At 38.3% G+C, this 6,964-nt stretch overlaps 1 long non-coding RNA gene across 1 annotated transcript in view; it reads right to left on the reverse strand.

Annotated features, from left to right (window-relative positions):
• Positions 1-5,843, reverse strand: part of LOC117282938 — a 71,109-nt gene extending 65,266 nt beyond the window's left edge. Inside the window, exon 1 of the long non-coding RNA XR_004513889.1 lies at positions 5,766-5,843. This is a non-coding gene — a long non-coding RNA (uncharacterized LOC117282938). The remainder of the gene's footprint in view (positions 1-5,765) is intronic.
• Positions 5,844-6,964: the final 1,121 nt, after the last annotated feature.

Consider the following 6,964-nt stretch of genomic DNA (forward strand, 5'->3'; position numbering starts at 1 on the left):
TCAGTTTTATGACATGCAAGTATAGGGGGCTACTCGGATAGAAATGCCCGGTGAGCTGTTAACAAAATAAGCAATGAGAAAAAATTAATTGTGTAGAAAAAAATGCGTACATATTTAAGCTACTTCTCAACATAGTCACTGCTGAAATTGTGAGATTTGTCATATAGGAGAACAAGTTTGTGTATTCCTGTGTCAAAGAAGTCTGCCGCCTGTGAGTTTAGCCACAATTTGACACCTTCCAACGACTTCTCATTGATGTTGAAGCGCTGTGATCGCAGCCAGCTTTTCAGGTAGGTAAACAGGTCGTAGTCGCTCGGAGCGAGATAAGGGTTGTAAGAAAGGTATTCAAACAACTCCAGTTGACATGCTCCAGCAGTGCTCGAGTGTGAGCAGCTGTATGCAGACGAGCATTGTCATGGAGTAACACTACACCGTATGTCAGCATTCCACGCATTTTGTTCTGAATGGCCGGTCCTACTCAGTTTTTTTTTAGTGTTTCGTAGTATGCTTCTGACGTCATTGTGGTCCCTTGCTGCATGAATTCCTGTCCCATAAAACAGCTGGCATCAGTTTCTGGCAGGCAGACGTTGGTTTAAACTATTTGGAATTGTTTGGTGAATGAGTGTGAATCCACTCGTGTATGAAATGTTTAAATGTGTATTCTAAACTTGTTATGAATATGTCATAACCTCGAGAGTGACCAAAACGCGCAAAGTGGTTAACGCAATGCTTTGGAAACTGCGATTTTATGTTCCTGAAAAACACAGAAGTTGGCAAACACGAAGGCCTCATAGGAAATTGAAGATTATGGGAGCCACCGACTGCCTCATCCTGCACTACACAGAAACCTACCGCATATAGTAGCATGTTAAATATAAGTCCTAAAATTTTGAAACATATCCGAAAAATGCACCCAGTGGTAAATTTGAAACATAAAACCTGCTTTGAGAAAATATTGCAGCCCTGCACAAGCTACTGGTTTCGTTTCCTAATATGGACAAATAAAATCACTGAATACATGAAGTCATATTCCTATGCAGAGTAAACCAGTATACATTTCAGAGGCAGTAAAACAAACAAAAAAACAACAAAAAGAATAAAGAATTTAAAAAGCTGAACCTATTAAAGTTGTTTAAATTTAAACATACTTTTCTAAAATATCTATTTTCATATTACATTTGCAGCAGAAACACATACAGCTGAAGAACGGAAGCATGAAGTGCAAATGAATATGGAAAAATTACATATGTTCCAAACAGGAACATTAATATCAACAGAGGATCAGTTTTAGCATCATCATAAATGTTACTTCAATATGAAATATCCCAATAGTAGAGTGAATTTACCGACTACACAACACGTTTTTTATTATCACTACATGTTTCGACCTCAAGAGGTCATCCTCACGTGTATGAACACGGCTGTATAATTACACGCGGTCACATTCACTTTTCACTCATTCGACCCTGTATCTTATCCAGATTTACGCTCACTAATATATCGAGTTCTTTTTATAAAACACAGGTTAAAATTATTATTCTAATTTAATTGTTAAGAGTTAAAAGTTCGTGAATCGAAGATCAATTCATGTCACTGTTTACACTTTCACCTGTTTTACAGTCTCATTTTACTTACGCTCACAACTGTGTCTAGTTCTTTTTTAACCAGTTTAATTATTATTATTATTGGTTAAAAGTTCGTTAATTAAAGTTCAACTTATGTTATTGGTTGCACTTTCACTTGTTTGTGAGGTCTCGCTGTTCTTCCGCGTTCTCTGATGCTGCTGGATCTGTTATGATCGTTGTCGTGATGGATACAGCCGTGTTCATACACGTGAGGATGACCTCTTGTGGTCGAAACATGTAGTGATAATAAAAAACGTGTTGTGTAGTGGGTAAATTCACTCTACTATTAACTAAACACACAGCAGAATGCAAGAAACGATTAAAATAAAATACGTCAGTCACGCGTAATATACGGAGTCTCCAAATCTAATTCTGCTAGTTAAGTTATAATGATTAGGAAAATTTATTGTGACAAAGAGCTGCAAAATTCTCTTTGTATGCCCGAGGTTTACTGACAACAGTAATCGTAATAGTCCTGGGCGTCCCGAGGGTCCCGAGCGACAGAAGCATACTCAAGCTCAGGTATGATCAAGCGAAACAGGGCATCAGCAAGCCGTCTATAACGTAAAGCGGAAAAGTGACTTTCGAAATAATTCTAGACATTTTGTTGCTTATGAAAAAGAAAATCGGCGTAAAGATGAAACTTTGTTCAGCAAAACCTTATTAAAATCGCTGCGCAATACAGGAAAAAATTTAAACGTTTATTAGTATTTTGGCATGTTCGTTTACTCGGTAAAAATAATCCTTAATTTTACCAAAATTAATCGTCATAAAATTAGTCGGAAAAAAATCGCGTACATAATGAATATCCGACTGCAAAGACAAACAAACACTAGGAGAATTAATAGCTTCATAGGCCTCAAGGACATCAGAAGAAAGAACAGAGTTATTAATAACATTACAAAAAACATTAAAGGAGTAATGGACTGATCCTTGAAGTATGACTGAAAATAAAATAAAAGGACACGATAGTGCGTCAGAATAACGTACATCAGACAGTGTGTCTGTTAGGTAACTGTTACACAAGTTTACATAACTGGAAGGTAATACATAATTACGGTTATGGAGAAGCAGACAGAGCGGAATACTGCGGAAAACTATTTAAAATCAGTTTGACCTGGTGAACAATTAAATAGGTAACAAACTGAAGGAAAGTAACAGTAGAATTAATGGCTTTGGACCTTTTCCATCTAAAGGTAAAATTTTAATTAACAATCAAGTTCCTTCCGTCAAATGTGACACTTTTTAAGTTTTCCACCTCGTCACCACCTGCCTTACATGTTTCGGCTCACCACGGAGCCATCATCAGAGGCATTTATAGTNAGACTGAAAAGATTTTTAAAAATTCTTAGCAATATCACAGGATTTCTCTTACAAAGTCCCATTTCTATCAAACCATATTAAACCAGTATCCGTTTCATAAATTTGAATTCAGTTTTCCAAATTTACTTGGAGTGAGATTTTAAACTGTCGTCGACGAATTAGACCAAATGAAATCTGCCAGACTTTATGGCTTTTTAGAAAGTGTGTAGTAAAAAGAAAAACCTAACATAAAACTCAGTCTAAATTTATTCAAACGATTACAAAAATTATTTTTCTTTTTAACATAAAATTTTAATTTGACGTAAAATCAGGGAGACTATGTATCTTTCTTAATGTACCCAGAAGGAGCAGATCAATCTATGGCTCATGATACAGCAACATTCGAGCACTCGGCATCAGCATCAACAGACTTTCATTATACAGGGAAGATCAGTCATGAGTAACTGGAACTGGGTCTTTCTTGAGAAGCCGCCAGTTGTGCAGCTATTCAAGAATTTCCCAGCAATTTATGGAACCTGAAAGTCCATTACCGTGTTCACAAGAGCCTTCCACTGGTCCCAGTCCAGTCCATACCACCCAATTCTATCTCTCTAAGATCCATCTTAAACTTATCCATCCACCTACGTCTTGCTCTACCTAGTGGACTATTTCCTTCGGGGTTTCCCGCCAATATCTTACATGCATTCCCCTTCACCCCATTTATGCTACATTCCCTGTCCATCTCATCTTCCTTGATTTCGTCATTCTAATTTAACCTGACAGAGTACAAGTTATGAAGCTTCTCCTATGCAGTTTTCTCCAACCTCCCGTCACTTCATCTCTCGTTGGTCTATATTGTAGCATTCTCCTAGACACCTTGTTCACAAACACCCTCTAACTATGTTCCTCCATTAATGTGAGAGACCAGGTATCACACATATACAGAACCACAGGCAAAATTATAGTTTTTATATTCTAATTTTTATGTTTTAGACTGCAGACGAGAAGACAAAAAGTTCTGGGATGAATGTATCAAGGTATGGTCAATTTTACTGTAGGTCTTTCCATCAGATGCCCAATTAAATTTATGAATGTTACGACGTGGGAATATTATGCTTTTGACAATCAGATTTTTGTGTGTGTCCAAGTTACTACCCTAATTCCATTTTTTTTCCTTGGCACTACAGCCCCAGTGGGCCTAGGCCTACCTCCATGAACTCCGTTCACTTCGGTTTTTCTAGTTCTTACACATACGGTAGGACTACATACGGTAGTGATCAGCTCGTCGCAAGGCCTCTACCTGTAGACAAACACAGAAAAACGCACACAAACATCCATGTCCTGAGTGGGATTCGAACCCACGAGCCCGGCTTCCGAGCGAGCGAAGACAGTGCATGCCTTAGACCGCTCGGCTACCGTGACCGGCTACCCTAATTCCATTATGATTACTAATGTCGTGTAATGTTGCATTTCCAATTGTCGAATGTCTTCCCTGCTTCCTTTGGAATTGAAATCTCCGAACAATATATTCATATGGTATCAGGGTGTTTATCGAATAAACGTTCTAGTTCCTCGTAGCAGCTGTACTGCCTAACACAAATTTTATCCTGTTTTAAGCTGGAATATTCAGAACAATGGTATTACAGCAGTAACCTCTTACTATTACGTCTGACATCCTATCACCAACAAACAAACTGCTGGCATAAAGTAAATGGCGGATTTATCCCATATACGTGTAGTTTTATGAAAGTTTGCTTAACCACTTCTCTTTTAGCGTGTCAGAAATATTCGTGTAAAATATACTGGGGACTCTTGTTAAAGTAGGACTCTAATTTGTGGTTTTTTAACAATTTTAACGCTCCAAAGATTGAATACTCTCTAAATAGTATATAAGAATTTGTTTTGTACCTCATAAGAAACACTACGTGTCCGCCACAAAGACAAACTGGTTAATACTCTTTAAGGAAATAATCGTTGTTTATTGTGAGAACCACACTAAATATACAAATACACTGTGAGGGCAGAATACAGTACTATGTTGTAGCAAGTGGTACGCGTATTAACCACTGGATTTAAAGGATGAGTCCAATAGGTCCTACACGTCACTCAAAAATTTTAAACTACTCTTATGTTTACCGATCTGAAGTAAAATAAAAGTAAAATTATCCCTGTAACAGGACGTGGAGGCCCATTGGATTGCGAGATGTTGAGGTGCCCACATTTTCTAGACAATCGGCTCAAAGATGGCGGCAAGGTTGTCAACCCTACGCGCCGGCCGCCCTTTACCCTCAAGAATATTACTGGTACTTATTTCTGTTAAGAGGCTGAGTCGACCCCAGCGCCATAATGCGGCTTGAAGGATTAGGTAAATTGGAAAAAAAAAAAGACATATACGGGACTTGAACCCGCGACCTTCCTGCTTGTAGCATAGTACCTCAACCATGAAATAATTAAATAATAATGGTTTATTGGACAGTTAGGACTGCCCTTTTTTCGAAAGTCGAGAAGGGCTGTTATGTTTACCTTTGTTAAATTTCAGGAAATAGGGAAACGTTCAATTACTCGAATTAATTTCTTATACTTCGCTGGAAATTCTATTTCTGCGGGACTCTCTGACCATTTAAGAAGTTATTAAATTATATGATAAGGAAGTGCAAAAAATTGGCATATCTCGTAATTACTCATCGTAATTCTTATATTAATCGAGTGGGCCCAATTCAAAGCTACCTTCTATTTATCGATGCACTCTACACCATCGAACACTCTTGTCATCATATGGTATATACCGGCTCAAGCGAGACCTGAATCATTATAATAATTAAACTGCCAGTAACTTACGATGCTCAGCACTGTTGCATAACGGTGGACGGGCAGGAGTACCGCTAACTGCGGAACATGTACACAGACTGGTATGGATTTGAAAGTAAGACCGAATTGTAATCGCTTTGGATCCTACTAGGCCAACTCCTATTCGTCGCTTCATAAGCAACACGTGCAATGACCCTACAGCAGGAGGCCAGGTATAGGCTGGAACAAACAAAGCGACATCGGTCGTACGACGTCCTTACGGTTCATGTCGCATGCGACATCTACCGAATGACAGTCGGAGAGCAAAGAAATATATTTGGTCGCTCTAGTGTGAAAAGGAGGTCGTACCGCAAAAAAAAAAAATCGTACGACATTGTTCTGTACGACCGATGTCGCTGTGTGTATTCCTAGCCTAGGCATATTGAACTGCTATCAGAAGGTATGAATGGAGCTGTCACATCTTCTTGGATATCAGTACGGATAAAACAAACCTTGATACACAAATCTGAATATGTCATTTCAAGTATATATATTTAAGAGTTAAGCGAGTCACTATGTAGGTGTTAGTGTTTATGCTTGATATTTGATAGGTTCCGTGTTCGAAACTCGGTTAGAAGACCTGTTATTTTGATTAAGGTTTCGCTCCAGGCACCTGCTTCTTTCCATATATTTCTCAGTTTATCTTTCAGAAATATTTCACTATTTAACGCTACACAGCAATCTTATTTACAGAGGTCATTAGACCAAGAAAGAACGGATAAATTTCTGGATATAATGTTCGCTTGTAAATAAGAAATGATCAAGCCTAGCTACTCAAAATTACGGAACGCCGCTCCAGAAATATTCGGGGACTTTTCGGATGATTTAACAATGATGTTTCTGTTTGTTTATTTATTATTAACTTATTTAACCTGTTTCAAGCTCAGAGAGCATAACGTTGACTATTAGGATGGTTAGAGGAAAAACGATTAGAAAGGATGTGAAAGGAAGCGGTAGCTGCCTAAATTCAGGGACTGTTCATGGCATATGTCTTGAGGTACTGAAAAAGATCACGAAAACTTCGGTCAGATTAATTTATGTTCCGCCTAAGATTCGAACCGGGCTACTGTAGAACAGAGGTAAGAAATGTTACTGCTTCAGCAAACTGACTCGGTCACGCGAATTCAACTGCAGAGCTCGCAGACGAGGAATATAAGAATGTATGATCCTGGATGATAAGGAAGTAACGG

Source organism: Cryptotermes secundus, unplaced genomic scaffold (assembly GCF_002891405.2).
Source record: "Cryptotermes secundus unplaced genomic scaffold, Csec_1.0 scaffold941, whole genome shotgun sequence".
NCBI classification, from domain to species: Eukaryota; Metazoa; Arthropoda; class Insecta; order Blattodea; family Kalotermitidae; genus Cryptotermes; species Cryptotermes secundus.